Here is a 22,498-nt window from a genome sequence, read left to right on the forward strand (position 1 = left end):
TACTTCCTGGTAAAATATTTTATAAATAAATAAATAAATAAATAATTAATACAACAGAAGTTTTTTTTTTTTTTAACTCTATCCAAGGCTCCTGTGTGCTTCCTCCATTTCCAATACTTATCTGCCTATAGATATGGGAACCTGATCAATACAGAAATGTTGACGATGATACAAAGATAGATAGATAGATAGATAGATAGATAGATAGATAGATAGATAGATAGATAGATAGATAGATAGATAGATAGGTGTGACAAACGCCCCTCTTTTGTAGTGCTGACGTCTGTCTGGGTTCTTCCCGACACAGTCTTCTAGGGTTAATTATACAACAAACAGGATCATGCAAAGTATTATGCTGCTTAACTCAGGCTTCTGCCTGCTTTATTTTCATCCAAGTAAGGTACTGCAGCTTTAACATGTGAAGGTTAGAGGTACTCAGATACTTTCATTCAGCAGTTCACATATTTCAGTGTTACAATATTTCCCACACTGTTATTTCAAGAAATAAAACCAAAATCATATAAGCAAAATCCTATCCCTTTCAGGGATCTAACTACACATCAGAATCAGTCTCTCTAACAGCTGCTGGCCAACTAAACTGGTTCCCCAGCTTAAAACAATGCTCTCTCATTTAGGGTCACAAGATACAGCACAGTCTTTTAGCAACAGCAGTAACCATTTGTTTTGTCTTATCTGCTTGTGGTGTCCAGGCAAATCCTCTGGTACTGTGATACGTGGAGGAGCCGTCAACCCCGACACTGGAAACAGGGGAGCAGCGATACCCCCAGCCTCCAGGCTCTAAGGAGAGAGAATGAAATGCAAAACCTCTCTGCTCTAAGTACCTGTGCATGTGATTAGAAGAGCAGGTGAGGGAGAACTAGAGCCATTGTAATCTGTGGTCTGGATTTTCCATCCAGCTGCCTGAGTTAATGGGAAGATGTGGAACGGATCATTTTTAGCTATTCCTGCACTTTCTGCTCTAAAATGGGGCAGAAAGCTGCCTAACATCTTTGGACTATGTCACAATAGATAGATAGATAGATAGATAGATAGATAGATAGATAGATAGATAGATAGATAGATAGATACCAAAAGAGAATATTAAAATATACATATATATTTTGGGATATTTACTGAAAATAAAAATATATATTGTATTGTATCTAAATACACATTTTGGGGGCTATGTATCAAGTCCATCTTGGTGCAAACCCAGGGCATTTTCATGCTGACATGTGGCCCTTCAGTGCTTCCTGGTGGCTGCAGCAAGAGAGACCATAGATACATGGAAGAAGAAAAGCCTGAGCGCTCTCCAAGAAGCTACTCTCCTGAGCTCCTGAGCTCCTATCGACCAGCAACACCCGGTGGGCTCCCAAGCAGCACAAGGTACAGTGAGTAAATATAACAGAACAGAACAATGATATACAGCACACACTGGAAAGCAAGAGAATTTTTGCAGGGTGCAACGGACTACGGAGGACCCAATACCTCCAATATACAATATAAATAACACAAAGCCCAGCACACACGGTCTATAGATAATAGAACAAATGAAAAGGGATAATGCCAAGAAGAAATGAAATGACATTTAATATGTAACACAAACCACCAGTATAAGAACCACATCCACTACATCAAAAATTGATAACATGCAATAATAAAAAACATATAACAGGCAAAAACAGTCGGCCAATTCTCATCCCGTCGATAATCTGGTACCTCAATTGACTCACGTTGTGCCCAGCCTGTGTTTTTATTGTGAGTCTGGGGGACAGGGAAGTACCCCTCTGTTCCATTGGAGAGAGGGGGAACGGGCCTGACGAAGGGGTGTTCCCCGAAACATTGCCCCCCTGCTGCTTCCCCATTGTTTGTACCCACCTATGTGTTGTCTTGACCCTATTGTATTTGTACCTTATTCACCGCCCTCTCCCCCCTCCATTATTCCCTCTGTTTTTGTTTTTTCATTATTGCATGTTATCAATTTTTGATGTAGTGGATGTGGTTCTTATACTGGTCGTTTGTGTTACATATTAAATGTCATTTCATTTCTTCTTGGCATTATCCCTTTTCATTTGTTCTATTTTCTATAGACAGTGTGTGCTGGGCTTTGTGTTATTTATAAGGTACAGTGAGTATACACTCTATCTGCTGAGAGCTCCATTGCCCCTATCACCCTCTTGTCCACCACTGCCCCTCTGTCACTCGAACTTTCCCGTCACTCCAACTGCTCCCGCTGTCTTTCCAACTGCCCACGCTGTCTTTCCAACTGCCCCCGCTGTCTTTCCAACTGTCCCCCGCTGTCTTTCCAACTGACCCCCGCTGTCTATCCAACTGTCCCCCGCTGTCTTTCCAACTGTCCCCGCTGTCTTTCCAACTGTCCCCCGCTGTCTTTCCAACTGCCTTCCCCGTCACTCCAACTGCCTCCCTCTTGTCACTCCAACTGCCTCCCTCTTGTCACCCAAACTGTCTCGCTCCATGATCCCAAGTGCTCCACATCTTCCCCCGTATTCCCCACTGCCCCCATGTGTCACCCCCTCTCCCCCTCCCCTCCCCTTGTACTCTGTCAGGTTATATCCTGGGTCAGTGTATAGTGCTGAACAACGGAAAGAAGACACAGATAGAGCAGACACACTACCAAACAGATAAGTCCCTATGTCGTGCACTCAGTGTCTGTATATGGGAAAGTACCCTTAAACAATATTGATAAGCAAATAGACAGTGATTCTGTGATTCTGTGTTGCGTAATTAGTAGGTTAAAATAACTATTTATTTGATATACATTAAAATATTCGGACAAGACTATAATGAATATGGTGAGTACAATAAAAACATTTTAAATGATAGCACAGTTTGCTTATTTCCAATAGAGGAAAGTTATAACCAGCAAGTTGCAGCTGGTGGATAAATGCCAATAAATGCCTCTAAAAGAAGTCACGCAAGCCAAAAATGGCTAAGGGTACAGTGACCCAAAATAGAAAATAGCGACCGTGAAGGTAGTATGTACTGTCCACAGCCTTATCAGTTAGGTGACGTTTGGAGCCATGGGAGCATATGAATAAGCCAACAACAGATATTAATAATATGGAGCCAGCACTACTGCTGCGGCACAGTTTATTCGAGCATTTGCCCGTTCTGTGCCGCAGCAGTAGCCTGGCGCGCGCCCGAGTGTGACGGGCGCGCGCCGAAGCAGCGGAAGAGCGCCCTCCGATCGGGGCGCTCTCCCTCCCGCTGCCGGGTCCGCCGGGTCCCCCGGAACCCCCTGCCGCCGTCCCGCAGATCGCGGGACACCAGGGCTCCCTCGGGGAGCCCTGGACACGCGTGCAGGGGGCGCAGGCTCCCGAAGACGCGTGACCGCGCGTCTATGACGCGCGGCACGCCGAGGGGCGGCCACTAGCAAGCCGGGAAATCTCCCGGCTTGCGGATCTGGCCGCACTGCGATAAAGTGTGTCGCCAGTGTACATCCTATATCTCCACGGTGAGCAAATCTCATAAGTAGTAGATGTATAAAAATGGCTGCATTACGTTGCTCTTCAGACTTATCCCTGTAGTCCAATTGTAAACAATGGATGAGTGTGTGAACACGGGGTAGAAGCGGGTGTCTAAGCAAACCTCCCGCAGGTAACCGTTCTCTTTTTGTTTGTTTCCAGTGTATTGTGCTGCAGGCTACATATTCTGAGTCAGTGTATTGTGCCGTCAGGTTATACTTCGCACTATACACTGACACATATAACCTGATGGTTATGCATTGTTGTAAAATACAGATATAGGGCCTCATGCAGTAAGCGTCGATTATGTGAAATCGGCAATCTTACCGATTAGTCATGTTATTGGCGTTTTTTCCTCTCCGTATGCAGTAAGTGCCGAATACATTCAAAATCAACCCGAAAACAAATCCGCCCACTCTCACGATGATTAGCCGATCACACACAGGTGTATCGGCGTGCGTGGCGCGGTGCTGATAGGTTGCCCAATCACAAATCTTGCTGAATCAGGCGAAACAAGCATGTTTTGGATTGCGCGCCATATTTAAAGGCAACGTGTACTGCTAATCATTCTCTGTGTTGTTGGGAGTGAGAGAGAGAGAGACGCACAGAGCTGGCTGTTTGAAGATTTGCATATTGACTGAGAGACTTGTTGTGTATTGGGTGAGCTTTGTCCATTGTTGTTTTGTTTACATCTTTGTCTTGTTTTATATGTGGAAGTGTTTCGTGTGATTGCCTGTACATTTATTGTCTGTTTTTTGTGAGTGCTGGAAGTATGCCCGCAAAGCGTGGGAAGAGTGATGCTGGTGGGAGTGGGAGTGCTACTCGTGGGAGTACGTGTCGGAGTGAACGTACTGTTCAGGGGAGTGATGTTGCTGAGAGTGAGAGTGGTGTTGCAGGGAGTGGGAGTGCTGGTGCTGCGAGTGGGAGTGCTGTTGCTGGGAGTGGGAGTGCTGGTGCTGGGAGTGGGAGTGCTGTTGCTGGGAGTGGGAGTGCTGGTGCTGGGAGTGCTGGTGCTAGGAGTGTGAGTGCTGGTGCTAGGAGTGTGAGTGCTGGTGCTAGGAGTGTGAGTGCTGGTGCTAGGAGTGTGAGTGCTGGTGCTAGGAGTGGGAGTGCTGGTGCTGGGAGTGCTGCTGGTGGCGCAGTTGCTGATGGGGTGGATGGTGGTGGCGTGCTTGCTGGTGGGCAGCTTTTGGAGGCTCTTCCATTGGAAGAAGGAGAGTCCAGTCAGCACCAGCCAAGCTCTGACCCTAAACCTGCTCGGAAGAAACGTGTGGAGAAGCCACGTAATCCTCGCTTCAATGACCAGGAAAATACAGCTCTTGTCACTGGCATTCTGGAGCACTATGACAGTATATATGGACATTTACTAGGTAAGTGTACATTTACATTTATTATTCAAATACATGTGATCCTAGGTCATCTGAGTTTTGTTCATATGCAAATATGGCTTCACAATATCTTTCTATGTTAATTAGTCTGGAAACACAGCTTTTTATCATGCCTTACAAGGACAACTAAACACAGGCGGTCAATTTGCCATAACTGCATACAATATGAATGCAACCTTGCTTACATGTATAGGTTTAGTAGTGAATGCTCATGTGCTTCACATATTACACATAAAACAGCATGTTTGCTATCTCTTGGAACAGCTAGCAGTGTAGGAAACTGGTGCTTATATTATTATTCATTTACCTCATATATTTGATATGTTTTTCAAGGGCGGACAAGTTCAGCAAGCAGAAAAGAAATGTGGGACACAATAGTCATTGGTGTCAATGCGTGTGGGAATCATGTGAGGGACAAGCGGAATTGTCACAAGAGATTTGATGATATTAGGTCCAAATTGAAAAAGAAAATACAACACCAACGCGTGCATGCTACTGGCACTGGAGGTGGGCCCACACCACAACGTCTCATATTAAGTCCATTGGAGGAGCTGCTTCGGGCAAAATTACTTCCCGTCGTCGTGGAAGGCTTACCTGGTGACCGTGATATAGGAATTTACCCCTCACAATTTCCACCAGGTGAGAAATATTACTGTACTAGGCGTGTCGTTGCTTACAGTTATTTTGCATAGTTACACTGCTTTTTATACTGTCTTCACAATATAAGCATACCTGCATCTATATATGTATATGTCTGATTCTGTATATATATATATATCTAAATAGACATATATGTTGTAGTCCTACTAAAAGCAGTAACTAATTGAGCACGTGCCATTGCGTGCTCATTTACATGTGAATTCCCAAAATGCATTGCTGCAGTGGAAGCAATTGATGGTGGGCGAAGATGGGGAACAACAGGGTAGTACACATGTGTAACACATGTTAATCAGAAATTATTACTAGCTACAGGTACAGAACAGAAATATGTAGAATATTATTGTGTATTTATTTATTTTACTCCGACAAACATGACATTACTGCCTATTTTAAGCATGCATCAAATATATTGCATGCAACGGCCTACAAACATCACTTGCACTAACACATCTATAGTTGTTTATGAAAAGGTCCATTTTTGCTTTAAGTCATATACAGACAGCATAATGAGGCACACGTATCATATTTTATGTCATTGTTTTCATAACTTCAAAACTGCACACGACTATTTAGCTCATCTACCATTGTGTTAAAGCAGCTGCAATTAATATCTCATCACAGCATACACTTCAACAGAGGGGGTGGGGTTCAGCACACACACTAATTACAGCCTCATTTTAGGGGCAACTTAGTTCACACCATTTTCACCTGTTTCAAGTAATTGAAAGGTGTGGCTCATTAGGCTTTTTGGGGAAGGGAAAACCGTTCTTACAACCTCACTAGCACAACTGAAGTTAATCACACTCATTTGAAAGCTTCACTTTAGCTACTAAATGCCCCAACAACTCATTACTTATCAAACCGTACGTCACACATTAGTTCACTCATATCTATAGTTGAACTACTATCAACGACACATTATCACACACTGCATGTCTTGTCTTGTTTAGTCACAGCCACATTCATGTGTGCCACATCTTATATTAATGTACCACACATATCCTCTACCAAAAACAACACTTTTTGCAATATGACCACCTTCATGATAACCATTGTGAATGGTCATCTCATGATAGTTATGTACATTATGATACTGATATCACTACACAACATATGATTTTTATGTACTAATTTAATGTATTTTTCCTCACGCATTACTGCAGAACCATAGTATGTTGTATGTTAGGGAACTCAAAACTTCTAAGTACACAGGCATGTACATTGTTATTACAACTATTTATGTTCACTTTCACACACACATTTTGGGTTAAGGAAATGATGCTGTTAGATACTCATAAATACAGAACATACAATAACTGTTTGTTCAATATTTACACATGTAAATGTAAAACTTATGTTATTGTTATATATAGTTGCCCCTGAAGGACATGTGTCACCTGAGACTGAACAAGTGTCTTCACCTGGGTCAGCCAGCTCAACACACCTAGAAGGTGAGTGTATCAGTTGGTGGCCATATAATATGTGCTCTTCTATATGTTATGTTGTCATGTTCATTATTTGTTTTGCACATCTTCTTTAAATAGGATTACTTAGTGTCAGTGAAAATGAAGTGTAAGGCAACTTGTATTGTGTTAGTGATGTTAACTATCATGTAGGAGTTTTGAGTTTACAGCAAGTTTTCATTCACTCATATTTCATACTGAGTCCAAACATTATTCTTAAGTCAAGGTAGTTTTTAATGTGAGGTTATAAAACGTATGGAAACATGTTAGTTGTTACTTATGACACAGTACAATTACATAGTAACACAGCAGAGATTAACATGACATTTAATAATTTGTACATTTATTTGTAGAACATGATGAAGAGGATTATGATGATGATGATGATGACGCCACCGCCATACACACACAAATAGAAGCAAGTGACCATGAAGACGTTCCAATTGAAACTGTTTTACCGGCAAATCGTCCAGCAAATACGACATACGATGCAATTGTAGCTTCTGAGGGAAAAATTGTGGAAGCAGAAAATCGTCGCCATTCTGACTTCATGACAGTGCTGGAAAGGATGATTGCACTGCAGGAAGAAACAGTTTCACAATTGGCACATCTCCACAGAGTCTTCATTGAAGTGCCGAAACAGTTGCAAAAAATCAACACCTCATTCGAAGCATTAGTTGTTCAGCAAACACAAGCTAATTACTGGAGAATGACTAATGTACCACAATTCAACACCTCCCAGCCAGGATCTGTTCATGCAGGTCAGTTTTCACCACATTCATCTGATATTCATTCACCAGGCCCAAATGTTACCGGTCAAGTAGCAGAGATTGCTGTGCAGGTTCCTGACGACATACTACCACTGCCATCTGTACAAAATCAGCAGCTGACACCTACAAAGGAGCCCACAAAAACAAAATACAAGCAGTTACTACTGACCAGTTTTTGGTCAAAAACAACAAAAGACACACATGAAACAGACCAACCATCACTTGTGCAGTGTCTACCAACTTGCTCACAGTCACTACCCAAAAGCCCTGTAGGTGAATCACTGCCCAAAAGCCCTGTAGGTGAATCACTGCCCAAAAGCCCTGTAGGTGAATCACTGCCCAAAAGCCCTGTAGGTGAATCACTGCCCAAAAGCCCTGTAGGTGAATCACTGGCCACAAGCCCTGTAGGTGAGTCACTGGCCACAAGCCCCGTAGGTGAACAGTCACTGCCCAAAAGCCCTGTAGGTGAGTCACTGCCCACAAGCCCTGCCCGTGAAGTGCCAGAGGCCACTCAAAGTGGCTCTGCTGTGCCTAAAGTTGGTGGCAAAAGAAAAAGGAAAATTCAAGAGACAACAAGCAGGCCTGTTACTCGCTCGCAAAAGGAACAAAAAAAATAAATGTTATAATTCAGAAAATATGTCTTTGGCCTTGTTTTGTTGACTTCACATTATCTAATTACTATTGTATGTATGCTGAAGACTGTGTTGTTTCCAAACTTTCAAGTATGTTCTTGTACACGTGAAGTTTTGGAAATGTTAACACTCAATTAATGAATAGTGTTATAAATATTTATGTATTAATCGTCTGTTCAGTAATGGTCCACCTGGAACCAGTTGCAAAGTTTAGAGAAGCTGCCATTGACTTTGCAGCAAAACATTGCATTTGGGTGTGTTAATTGATGTAAGAATTGCATATGCATATTAGTCACATGCATTTATAAAAACACCTAAGTAACTGCAAACATCTTTCTTGTACGTGTACAGCAGGATTATGTGTAAATTATTACTTACCTTTGCCTTGCTTGGGCATTCTAATTTTGTCCTTTAATCATTTGTGTGTTCTTGTTTCAATAACATCTCAGAATGTATAAAAATATATATACACACACTGAGTGTGTGTGTGTGTGTGTGTGTGTGTGTGTGTGTGTGTGTGTGTGTGTGTGTGTGTGTGTGTGTGTGTGTGTGTGTGTATATATATATATATATATATATATATATATATATAGTACTATATAAACTGGTATACATGTATTTTACAAACTAATACACTTCATGCTTCCTTGTGAAAGCACACTATTTTAATAATACAGGCATAATGTTTGAGAAATATCCTAAGTATGAGACTCTAACAGTATTGTGCTTAAACAAATGTTTATTACTTCATTCAATCATGTTTCTCACCATTTAAATAGGTTTCATACAAGGTATACTTACTGCCATCAATGTTGTGTGTACTCCTACAATATTAAAAAAAATAAAATATAATATATAAATATATATATTTTTATAAGAGAGATATATTTAGATATATATATATACACACGTATTTAAACTCATGCAGACAGGGAGTTAACCAGACTTTCACATACACACAGAAATGTAAGCGGGGAAAAAACATTTCTTTTTGCAGGTGTGTGTTTGTACTGATATGCCTGGCTAAGAAATATTTTCACACAGTGGTCTTTGTTAGTGTTCAAAAAAACACTATGTGAACGCATTCAAATTCTAGGGATGTTTTTCACAAACGAGATAAAAGAAGGAGAAATGTTTCTCCCACAGTCCCATATCACAAACCACAACTGTTAACCCAATTAGACAAACAAATCCAATTGGCGTTTGAAATAAGGAGTCAAAGTAGTTAGTTTTGTTGACCTTGACAAGGAAAAACAGGAGTTTGTTAGCCATTCAGCACATTCATTTTGATGAGCAAATAACACAGACCTGCACACAGCTTTTGTGCTACTCAGACATGGCTGATGAATTCGTTAACAATATTAATCCCCTTTTAGGGTATAAGTACATGATCTGTGAAGCCATCTTGAACAGTCGCGGACAGAAAGCAAGCACACGCCAAATCGATGATTTCATTCGAGCAAAATATCCTTATTACCAAGACCGTAAGCATGCACGGAATTTTAATTCCTCAATAAGATTCACTTTATCAAGTAATGACTTTTTTGAACGTGACCAGGATAAGCTACAACACACCTATGGTTTCTGGAAGATTGCCCCGGAAAAACAATTTCTCCTGAAAGACGGCACTTATATTGTCGTGAAAGGCATATTTATTCCTAATGGCAATAGCAATGTATCCGCTACTACTGATCCGTTTGAATCGATACGTGCTGCAATATCTGCAGCCTCCATTCCTGAAACCCACATTGTACAAGAACAAAAGTACTATGATTATGTACCAAGCCTTTCAGCTGAAAATGCATTGGAATGGGAACCCGAAGAAATGAACCTACCTCCCGACCAATTATTTGAAGAAAGCAGTGGCGATTCCTATGAGCGCATCCTGGAGGAGATATGTGTCATACTGGATTCAGCGGTTGGGTCAAGCGTGGATGAAAATGCCTTGCATTTCTGGAGCGACCAGTTGCAGCCAGGCGAAGAGTTAATTCTAGAAGAATGGTAAATATAACAATCGTTATGCGTTGACTCTGCGTTTAAATTTTTTTTTTTTTTGTAACCACCATTTTCACTTTCAATGCGTGGATACAGCGTAACATTGCAGACTGCATAACATGTAGCGATCACAAACAAATTGTTTCCTAATACAATATAGTAGAACCTGAAAGAGTAGTACACATTGCTGACGGTATACATATACGTACTTTCCTATCCCTTTAAACATATTAGCAACATTTTTCCATAACTCTAACACATACCTGTTTTGTTATCATGCAACATCTACAACATTGAAAACCGGGTCCACCACGTATGACGTGGGACCCTTGTCATGGGCCAAGGCGTCCTTAAAAAGGATTACGGATGTAAGTCCCGCCCCCAAGCGACGTGCGCGCCTCAAAGCCTATTGGCTGTCATGTTTTGTTATAGTAACGGTAACTGCAGTGTGTGATGCGTGCGGCTCAGTGTTTGTAGGCGTACCCTGGGCGTTAGCCGAATGTTAATTGAGTGGGAGGAGTGTTAGCGTGCGTTTCACGCTGGCTTAACATGACGTCACACGTATTGCATTTGCGCATTGTGTTATCGGCCGTCCTTTCTGTCCAAACACGTCTGGTTTAAAAGAATACAGATGTACTCGTTTAGAATGATTTTAGTTTCATCTTCATTGTATTTGAAATAAAGATGTGATGTTTACTGGTATTTTCTACATGTATTGAACGCACAACGTTCGCTTTGTTTTGCGCATGCGCTAACAGTTAGTGAAGCCAAGCGTGAAGTGCGTGCGCACACTAAGATGTGCGCGCACATTTTTCAGTATACAGGCAACGTTCACTTCATATACATAGTTATGGCTGCTACAAATGATAATAAAAATTACATACTGATGTACACTTGTAGTTGTAACATATAAATGAGTGACGTGTGTATGTACACAATCATATAGAGCTGTGTAACGCGTTGTCACGGATACATATATAGTAAGGTGCCATATTTGACCATCATGTGTTTGCTGTATTTCAGAGATGTCGGGGAAGATACAATCGGATCAATGTATGATTTCAGAAGAGTCTACCTTTATATGAGATGATTGTGAGGAGGAGCCACCGACTACTATACTACATATGGAACTAATTTTATATAGCTTGCAGCGCTTATTAACAAACAATTAAAAAAGTGATACCCTTATGCCTATATTGCATAAGCACTTAATTAACATAATGATGTTGCAAAATAGTGCCTATTGAATTTTTCTTGAGTGTTCTTTAATGACTACTAACATTTTATGACATGGTGTGTTTTTTATATAACAACCATTCCCACTCTGCTAACACATTTGTGTATTCTATTGTGTAATGGAACGTATGACTGTCGAAACTATGTAACAATAATAATAATAATAATATGAGCATGTTCATGTATAGGGCTGCTAGTTGTACGCAGCGATTTACAGACACATGTTTCAGCCTGAGGTCCCTGGCCCGTGGAACGTACAAATGTTTTTTTGCCGCATGAGGCACAGGGAGATAAAGTGACTTGGCCAAGGTCACAAGGAGCCCACACCGGGAATTGAACCAGACTCCCCTGCTTCAAACTATCAGTGCCAGTGTGTGTCTTTACTCACTGAGCCACTCCTTCTCCCAATGTAAAGGACACTTACAACCAAGTAGCCATTTATATTTAAAATCTCTTGTTACATGGGTATGTAGATAAAATGGTTTGGGACTGTAGCAAATAATGTTACTGGCCAGATGTTATGGTCCCCTCCAATGCATGATGTTCTGAATATGACATCACCATCATGTTATGAAGTACGTTTCTGTGTATATTTCATTAACCTAACTAACTATAGTTTACGGTGTTTATTAATCGTTTAAAAATACATAGTATAGTCAATATGATGATATAAGCTACCATAATAAAGCTGGTGTTATCATTTGTCGGTGTTATACATGGATCCTACACCAATTGATAGAGACACAAACAGTTGTCTTAAAAAGTGTGTCTATGCTAGTGATGAATGTGCTCCCGTAAGTAAACAAATAAGTACAGTTATCCCCTTTTCTCCAAACACCTCTATATTACATGAATGGAAATTATAAGGAAACATACATAAAATGTGATGAAATGTGAGTAATCATTTTGTAATACAATGCACATGAAACCTCAAGAGTAGCTAAATGCATATACATGATACAGAAAGTACATATATGTAACATTTGTGTTTAAACCAATATGTTGGGTTTTTAGTTCAAATAATTATAGGAAGATTGAGGTAGCCACATCTTATGAGAGATGTCAGCAAATATACATACCATGATCAGTCATACTGCAAATATACCTATAATGCAAAGGAACAATATATAAATTGCAAACATTGACATGCCATCTTCAGTACCGTAAACAACACATCAAAGTGTGTATTTGTTGTTAAATGTGCAACACCATGTATATTTAATGACATTCAAAATGTAAATGAGCCTGGTGTACACATCATATGGATGTACATGTTACACTGCACCAATAACATTGTATGTAAGCATACTAGAAGCATGAATGAGTATGGGCATAATATGTGTATTGTGTTAGCATAAGGAACAACACAATGCTAAAATATTAGTGCTTTGTTACCCCAGTTGTATTCACATACACACAACTAAAGTACAATTGAAGAGGGATTATATAACCTGTGCAACAATAACATACCGGTGCCACATCCCTTTGTGCACACAGCAGAGAAAAGAAAGGTGTGCAACCCATATTCATCTGTGTCCTAACAGAAGGTTATATAAAAAAAAATTATTGTTAAGATAACATAATGTAAGTATAAAAGTAGAACTTGGAACATATCTGTTTTTACTTACAAGAAAAAAATGAATTGATGAGATTCTGTCGTGTCTGGCCACCACTGGCTGTTTGTTCATTTTCAGCAGCTACATGGGTGGGATGCTCGTCTACCAAAGGCTCAGCTAGGTCTGATTGTACATTGTGCCTGAGTGCAACATTGTGCAAAATGCAACAGGCAAGGATAATATCAGACACTTTTTGAGGCTTGTATAGAAGAGCCCCACCAGTTCTGTCCAGACACCTAAATCTGGTCTTGAGTAGGCCAAATGTCCTCTCTATAACAGATCTTGTAGATATATGGGCTGCATTGTACCTCTCCTCTGCTTCAGTTTGAGGGTTTAGCACCGGAGTCAAGAGCCACGGCCTAATTCCGTATCCTGAGTCACCTATAATGAATGGAGCACACATAAGCTTACATTAGTGATCAAATTCTACAATGCCAACATTCCTAAATAAAAATGTGTTTTGTGTTATAACATGTAAATGTGTACTCACCCAGCAGCCAACCATATTCAAAAGGTCCCTCTTCGAACGCATGGAAGACTGAAGAGTTCCTCAGGATAGAGGAATCGTGACTGGAACCAGGGAATTTGGGTACCACATGCATTATCCTCATCGTGGCATCACATACCACCTGTACATTGAGTGAATGGTAGTGCTTCCGATTGCGGTACACATGCTCACTCTGACTAGGTGCAATCAAAGCAACATGTGTGCAATCGATTGCACCCAGCACACATGGTATCCCTGCTATATTATAAAAGCCAGTCCTGACTTCCAGCCACTCTGTCGCCTCTGTAGGAAAATGAATATAATTCCTAGCGCGTCTATTGAGTGCATAGAGAAACTGGGTCAAGGCCCGCGAGAATGTAGATTGCGAGACCCCGCCCACTATGCCCACAGTTGTCTGGTATGACGCGGAAGCAAGATAATGTAATGAGCACAGCATTTTAACAAGCCCAGGGACTGCACGACCTCTGGCTGTGAAAAAATCTAAATCTCCCCTTATCTCCTGATAAAGAGCTAAGATTGCTGCTGAACTCAAACGATAGCGACTTACAATCTCCTCCTCACTCATCCCATCTAACAGGGTTCTCTCCCTGTACAGACGCGGACGAGGCACAACTTGTCTCCTCTGTCTTCTCCTCTGATCTCCTGTCCCTCTCCCTGTCCCTCGGCCTGTCCCTCTCCCTGTCCCTGTCGTATCCGCGTCACTGTCCCTGTCACTGTCCCTCCCTTGCCCTATATGATTGTCTTCATCATCAAGCATGTCATAGAAAAGAATGTTCCTCCGTCTCCTAAACAATCTCAACATTTTGAAATGAGTAGCTGTGAATGAGCAGGTAATGGGCGTCCTTTAAATAGGTATAATGATGTCAGGTGACATAGTAAAATGCAAGGTTTTACATGAACATAATAAAGTACTTGTGTGGCAAGCTGTGTGCAGTTGTTGTGTGTATTCTGCAGGGAATGATGATATTTGCCAATGATGTGACGTGATGCTTTGTAGAAACATTGCTTGCAAATAAATAGTTGCATGTGCAATGCATGTAAAACTTGTGAACGCAAGAGTCAGTCATGTAATGAGACAAAAAGGCTGAGATTGATGTGGGAAAAGTTTTGTGTAACATGTGTAATTAGCCATGTTATTGTGACATGTTGCCAACAATGAATAGTCGTGTGCATATGCATGCATTTCTGTAAGGAGGATAGTTGGTATAGAATGAGTTAACAAGGTGTCCCAATGCTGAATTACTGTACATGTGTGTATAAGTTAGGTTGAAGTGCTTGTAATGCTACGGTTATAATGTAAATATGCAATGTGATTGCGCGTCCAATAAGTGACGTCATGAAAATAGGGAGGACCAAACGTAGATGTAAACATGAGAATTTAGATGTACATGAACGTTTAAAGATGCGTGACACATTACAAGCATTGTGTAATGTAAAGGAACATGAATATACGGTGTATGTGTGACATGTGTGACATGTGTAACATCATGTAAACAATTGTCGATCAATGCAGTAAAATGTGTGCTATGATGTGAGGTTCTCCTTTAAGAGTTGAGTATAGTATTTTCCCTTGCCACATCATCACATGATGAGTAATGTGACCCGCAAATGCTGCAAACATGTAAAAGTATAATGTTATGCAAATAATACACGTCAGCCGTGACACAATGCAGGGAATGCCCCCCACACTGTAATGCAAATGACGTTTGTATTGTGAGCAATGAAACGTAAACAGTACTATACTGTTATACGTCCCCGCTCCATTGACTCCATTGATGTACAGAAGATTTTTTTTTTCTAAGTGCCGTTCCGGCAGCCTTAGCGATCGTTCTCCCGTCCAAACTGCCAACTTTAGTTGGCGGGAGAAATCGGCCATAACATCTCAATTTCGTAGTGCCGATCAGCCCCGATAAGCTGTTTTTTTTTGTTGAATCCAGCCGATTTAAAAAAGTGTCGATCAGTGGCGAAAACAGGCTTATCGGCAGCCGACTGGCCATAACAAAATAATCGGCTCCGAAACCTGGCGAAATCAAGCACTTATCGGCGCTTACTGAATCTCAAACCCAATTTTGGCTATAAAATGGTGATAATTCCCTTATCAACGCTTACTGCATGAGGCCCATAGCCTGTTTGTATGTCCAGTTTTCCTTAACTAAAGTCCGGACATCAATCGTTTTGTTTTGGAGATGAAATCAATATACCCAGTTTAGTTGTGTCTTCAGAGAGATGAAAGCTGGCTGGAGGAGACGTCCGTCGATGGCTTCCAACCCAATAGGCACAGATTTATGAAGAAGCGGGACCTTGTTCCTTAAAGCAAAGTCTTGATCAATAAAATTACCTCCTGAACCAGAGTCAATGAAGGCGGATGTAGAGACCTGGAAGTTGTCACCCTTGAGGAGAATGGGCACCATGATCCGGCTCGGCAAAGATTCCTGGGAAGAAGGGGAAGAAGAAATAGTGCCCAATGTGATCCCCTTATACCTCATTGAGCTTTGGCGTTTCCCGGTTTGAGTGAGCAGCGAGATAGTTAATAACCAGGATGACCGCAATAGTGACAGAGTCCGCTGTCCCGCGGGCGTTGTTTCTCAGTGAAAGATAATCGGTAACTTCCCAGTTTCATAGGTTCAGGATAATCAGAAAGTAAAGAATCAATAGGAACAAGATTGTGGATAGAAGGTCTGGCCGGGAGAGGCCGAGAGCAAGAGAGTTCGACCTTCCCTACAGGAGACGCTTGTCCACACGGATACATATCGCAATGAGATCCTCTAAATTAGTATGTCTTTCCTGAGCAGCCAGTTGATCCTTGAGGGGTTCGGCTAACCCCTCCCAGAAGGCCGCAGACAGTGCTTCATCATTCCAGGCTGTCTCGGCTGCGATGGTCCTGAATTCAAGAGCGTACTAAGCGACTAGCTGAAGACCTTGAGAGATATGAAAGAGAGATATGAAAGAGAGGATGCTGCTGTGATCTTGCGAACCGGGGTGTCAAAAACCTGCTTAAATTCTTTTATAAAGCGAAGGTAGTCCTGGGTAATCTCTGTTTTTTGTTCCCAAATGGGGGATGCCTAGGCCAGGGTGTCACCGGTCAGCAGGGCGATGATGTAGGCTACATTCAACCTTGCAGAGGGAAAACGAGAAGGGGTTAATTTGAATTGAATACCACGTTGGTTAAGAAAACCTCTGCATTCGTGGGGGTCACCAGCGTAGCAGTTAGGAGTAGGAAGACGCGGTTCAGCAGACATAGTAAGATCCAAAGAGGGTGAGAAAATCGCTGCCGGTCTCATAGGTCTATTTTTCTGCTGCTGCTGAGAAAGGTTAGCTACCTCCTGGTTTAAAGAGTTAAACTGCATCTCTAACCGATAGATACGTTAAATAGGGCTTGCTTGGCCCACCTCAATGGGGTCCACGTTTGTTGGGCTGAGCATACTGTAACGCTTGCGCTCACCACGAACAAGGTGGGACCCCGGTACTGAGGTGGGAAAGCATAGAACTGTGCACCCACAGCAGCAGAGGCACGCCTGGAGGGTGGATAGTCAAGATCGCCGGGTCTGGGTTGGAGAGTGTGGGTTAGTCGTGATACTTGCCAACGTCGTGGATAGGTGCAAGGAGGATAGTCAGAGTCCGTAGTGCCGTTGTCAAGGGTTGGAACCGGTAGAGTAGTAAATGGTCCATTTGCCGTGGTCAGGAATGGAGAAGGTCGGATGGTCTGAGGCAAGCCGGGGTCGATAATCCAGAGCAGGGTCCAAAGTCTAGCCGGGTCAGTACACAAGGAAGCAAGCAGCAACAGGTTAACAAAAGCAGAAGGTACAAGGCAGAGACAGCGACGTGGGAACACAAGGCAACCAATAACTATGCTCAGCCAAAGAGGAAGTGGCAGAGATGAGCATAAATGGAGGCAGGAGTTCAATGAGAGAAGGGGTGGAGTGGCCTCTGTAGAGGCAGGGATAAGCTGTGAGAGGCAGGAAACAGGTGAGAGCGATATTAGAGTTGACGCACAGCTGGGGAGCGGTACACACTCGTCACGTGTGCGCGCCGCATGTGGCGTCCGCGCAGCACAGGCAGAGGGGCGGAGCCAAGCTCCGTAGGAACTGTGAAAGCCCTGCATGGGCGCGCACACTCTGTAAGATGCGTGGGAGGCTGTGCAGCAGGAGGCAAGGAAGAGGCACGCTGCGGGGGACGCACTCTCAAATAACTTGCAGTGGGATGCTATGCAGCAGGAGGTAAGGAGGGAACACGCCGCAAGGGACGTGTTCCCCGATTCCTTACACACTTAACCTAGTCATTGTCAGCATGTAACATACAGTAGAGATTCAGCCTAGCCCTTGTCAACATGTAACATGCAGTACAGTTTTCCCTACAGCTAGAGGGGAGGGGACACAATAACTCGCGATTACCGACTTCAGTTTCGGGCTGGTATTGCATATAACGCCACATATCGAATTTCTACCCACTTCAGATTTCACTTCGCCCAGGTTAAATTACAGATAACTTGCGTAAATATCTTGGGAAATCTCACATAACGGACAGGCTCGGGTCAGGTAAATCCCGGATACAAACAGACTACATCTGTATGTTATACTGTTCCAAATAAAAAAAGTATCTACAAGTTTTAATGTTATTACTTAGTTTTTAAGGAAACAACAAAAAATACATCTTTTAACTAACAATGAATTCTTTGTTTCTAGAAGCCAATTACATTGGTAAGTTGATTATACAATGTATTTTCTTGGGCCAAAAGGAAATGCCTCCTTAAATACATGGAAGTATAAAATATTTCATATTTTCTTTTGTTTGTCCATGTCTGTAATTTCTTGACCAAACATCCTCAGTCTTTGCACACACCTCTGGCCATATTAGTCATCTAGATGACCTTCATGACTTCATATTGGTACACATTGTTATCTTTCTTATTGCAGTCTATTGTCTCCATCCCATACGTCCACTAAATCATGCCGACTTTTATGACACTACAAGAACAACTTCAGTGTTCAGATGTTGCCCTTGACCTGATTTAATGGTATAAATCATTTAAAGTTTGCCTGGGTGCTTTAGTAAGTCCAGTAGAAAAGGTATCAAAATAACTTCATACTAATTATACTTACTTAAGATCATTCTAGTCACTATTCTATACAATTTGAGCATTTCTATGGGTGAAAACTCACGGAAAAGTGCAAGTAAATGCATCATTGCTTACAGTAAAACCTTTGTCCTGATTACTAAATAAAAATAGTTTTGCAGCCATGTTTATGATTTTTTGTGGTTGACAAATATTCATCAAGCATGCCTGAAGTATGCGGGTACATTTAACGAACACATCACTGAAAGGTTCTACAATATTTATACATTAAGATCCATATTCATTAAAGGGTGCTAAGCTTTAGCATATCTTAACTCCTGATCATTTGTAGTGTAGAACCCTTTACTGCATATGGGCCTAAATGAGGCTACCCTTAAACATTTCCCTGAATTGCCACTATAGCCCCTGCTACAAATATATGTATACTGTTTACAATACAGAATTAATCTGCTCTAATGATCACATGTTGTGATAAGGAATACAGTCCCTGATCTGCCTGGCAACACATGATAGGAGATATGCGATTGGATAAGATGAAACCCAGATAGAATACTGCAACAAACTGTCAGATTGAGAGACAGAGGAAGTCCACCTGCCCGTCTGAGACCAGATGCAGGGAAAGGCAGTGACAGACTAGGTGAGACAGACTGACACTCACAGATAGTGAAAGAGGAGACTTACAGGAGACTGCTAGCCAATGAGAGAGGTAGTGAGAGACAGCTGCAGAAACAAATCTCCTACACACATAGAGAAGTGTGTTATGAGAAGAAGAGTTCACAGTAATAGAGATCCAGATACTTGCTGGGTTGTTAAAGAGCGACCGGATACCAGACAGCCGAGTGGCCTTTTCCTGCAACTTAAGTATCCTTTACCAATTAAACACACACCTCACGAATGTTTAACCCTTAACAGACCTGCAGCACAGGGTATACAGGAGTGCAGTGCTGGCAATTAGCCTAAGTGGCATCCACATGGGATACTGGGACTAGTAAAATGGACAATTGTGCCACATCCTTGTTTATTGTGTGTTGCAACTGTATACATGTGTTATAGGATATTGTTTTCATAGAAAGTGAGGTTGCCCAGGGGGCATAAAGCACCAATAAATATATACAGTACACAGGTCTTGTTTGGTTTAATTCAAGGAGTAAAGTATGGTGTACTAATGGAGGAAGGACTCAGGCCCCACCACAGTACATATAGACTGTGGAAATAAAGGGCTTATACCACATTTTCTCCATCAAGTGGTAGAACAAACACAAAGTGTTCAAGCCATAAGACTACAGCAGCTGAATCAGTTATTTGGAGGCCAATTGGGTATACATGGGTTGGAAATGTCCCATAGCAAATCATTTATTTTATTAGGGTGGGTTCTCAAGAGATGTGCAATTTTTTTCACTAAAGCTCGTGACTTTTAACAATATTTTTTTCATGAGACATTTTGTGAGGCACATTTGAAGACATTTCCACAACTGGGACTATGTGACCTGTTTTTCCAAAAAGTTAGAATATATCAGTTAAAAAAAAAATTAATAATCTGAGAATGAGAATTTCTTGCGTTTTGAATCGTATTTTGTTTGGATTCGAAAAATTTGTTCCAAAGCCTGATTCAATACGAACTTCACATTTTAAAAAACTGTACGAGTAACGCATTGAATGCCAGAATACGCATTTCGAAGCCTGTGATTTACTTGGTGTGTTTTTCGGTCTTAAAAAGGCCATCAAATAGTCCTGAAAACATGGAGATGATGTTGCAGCTTCCTATTGGACGACCTTCTGGGCCATCTTTAAATATAAAGGGAAAATACCGGCCTCTAAAAAAGTAAATATCTCAGGAACAGAGGGATTCCTGGAGCAACAAATAATGTGGTTTATGTGTGGAGGACCCCACATTTCATATTCTGTATTATGAATTAAATAGAAATAGCCGTGTTAGTCCAGTTGCGATAGTGAAGAGTAAATGATAACTTAAGTATTAGGTGATACATTTTTTTATTTGGAATAACAATTGATACTGTAAGACAAGCGTTTGACAGCTCTGCTCTCTTCCTCAGGACAGCAATACTTAATATAAAATAATCTATGAGTTTAACAGGGATGTAAAAACCAAGATAACATTCTAAGGCAGATGATGTAGAGAAGTCATGGTGGGGGGGGATAGTAAATATACAGACATCGCAATAAATTAATGAAAGGGATGGCAAGGAATGTGCAGAGCATGTAGGAACCTACATCCATCAGTAGTGTGAAGGGGTAGGGGATCATGGGAGAGGGGTAGAATTGTAAAAGTAACAGAGAGGCAGGTAGAAACATTACAAAAAAAAAATTAGATAGTGTGTAAGAAACCCCATATCAGCATTAAGTCCTCCTTTTTTAGTGTCAAAGAGCATTATAATTTTGGGTTCAAATGTTTTTCGTTCTTGAGTGTTTTTACACATTCTGTTGAGAATTTGGATTTTTAAATCATTTATGGAAGGATCTGGCTGTGAGAAGTAATGTCCCACTGGAGTACAATATCTTCCTTCATCATGGTGTGTTATTGTGTGTCTGTGTAGGTTCATTCTGGTTTGATGTTTTTTTTCTGGTTTCACCAATGTAGCATCCTTGATCACATTTGCTTCATTGAATCATACATACAACATTCCTTGATGTGCAGCAGTTTAATCCTTTAACATTGAATGTTCTATGTTTGTGACTGGCTGTGAGATCTTGGCATATATGTTTGCAATGTTTGCAACATGTGATGTTGCATGGTCTTGTTTCGTTCTCAGTGTCCTGATCTTGTTAGGAAGTTTTCTGTTGACCAACTTCTGTCTGAGGTTTGGCGGTTGCTAGAATGCAAGGGTGGGAGGTTTGGGGGAGATGTCTTTTGATGTGTTATCCTCTGTCAACATACTGTAGGTTGCAGATCTTTGATTATTTTTCCGTCTAGGGCGGGGTTGTATGTAGCCACAAGTGGTACAGTATGTGTGTTTTTCTTTATTTTTGGATTGGAGCAGGTGTTTTTGTGGGGTTTTTAGTGCAGATGTGATTTTTTTGGCAATAGTCTTTGGCGTGTATCCCTTCTGTCTAAATGATTCAGTAGGGGTCAGGGTTGTGAGGTGTCTGTTTCTGTGTTTAGTGTTAGAGCATATGCAGTGATATCTTATAGCCTGGCTGTGTATGATGCCTCGTTTGGAATGGGTAGGATGCAAGCTGGAGTTATGCAGGTAACTACATCTGCCTTAGTTTCTTGTATAAAGATGTGTGTAGTTTGCCATTTTTCAGTGTAAGTGTTATATCCAGAAAGTTGTAATAATCTGTATTAAAAACAATATTGAAAGAGGGGGGTCACTGCTTTGAGCTTCAGATATGACCAATTTGGGTCATGTGTTCTTATTTGCATCTCTAGGGCCATACATTTTATATTTAAATTGTGTTAGGGGTTTCCCTTCCCTTTTATGTTTGTATTGCGTACCCATGTACTGACCTTGCATTTTATCATTTACACAATGGAGATTATTTTTGGATTTGGTTCAATCTGGCGGATTGGTGCCTTTTCACAATAATAAATGCAGACTCAGGGGTCTATTCTAGTCGTCGTCTCAAATCTTCTCCCTGGGCCTGTTTCACCACCTTTTTTTTTTCAGTGTATTTATCACGGTATTCAGAAAGTCTTTATGAAGGCTACT

General features: G+C 41.3%; 1 protein-coding gene and 1 long non-coding RNA gene across 2 annotated transcripts in view; one reads left to right on the plus strand and one right to left on the minus strand.

The window, feature by feature from the left end:
• The window catches only part of MAP3K7CL (MAP3K7 C-terminal like), a 75,359-nt gene that overhangs the window by 48,741 nt on the left and 4,120 nt on the right, over positions 1-22,498 (minus strand). The gene's annotated exons all lie outside the window — the stretch shown is intronic.
• LOC142490897 (uncharacterized) lies at positions 5,386-7,427 on the plus strand. Its single transcript, XR_012800134.1, has 3 exons — positions 5,386-5,512; positions 6,907-6,984; positions 7,350-7,427. It is a non-coding gene; the product is annotated as an uncharacterized LOC142490897 (long non-coding RNA).

The sequence above is a fragment of the Ascaphus truei genome, chromosome 3 (genome assembly GCF_040206685.1).
Source record: "Ascaphus truei isolate aAscTru1 chromosome 3, aAscTru1.hap1, whole genome shotgun sequence".
Classification (NCBI taxonomy): Eukaryota; Metazoa; Chordata; class Amphibia; order Anura; family Ascaphidae; genus Ascaphus; species Ascaphus truei.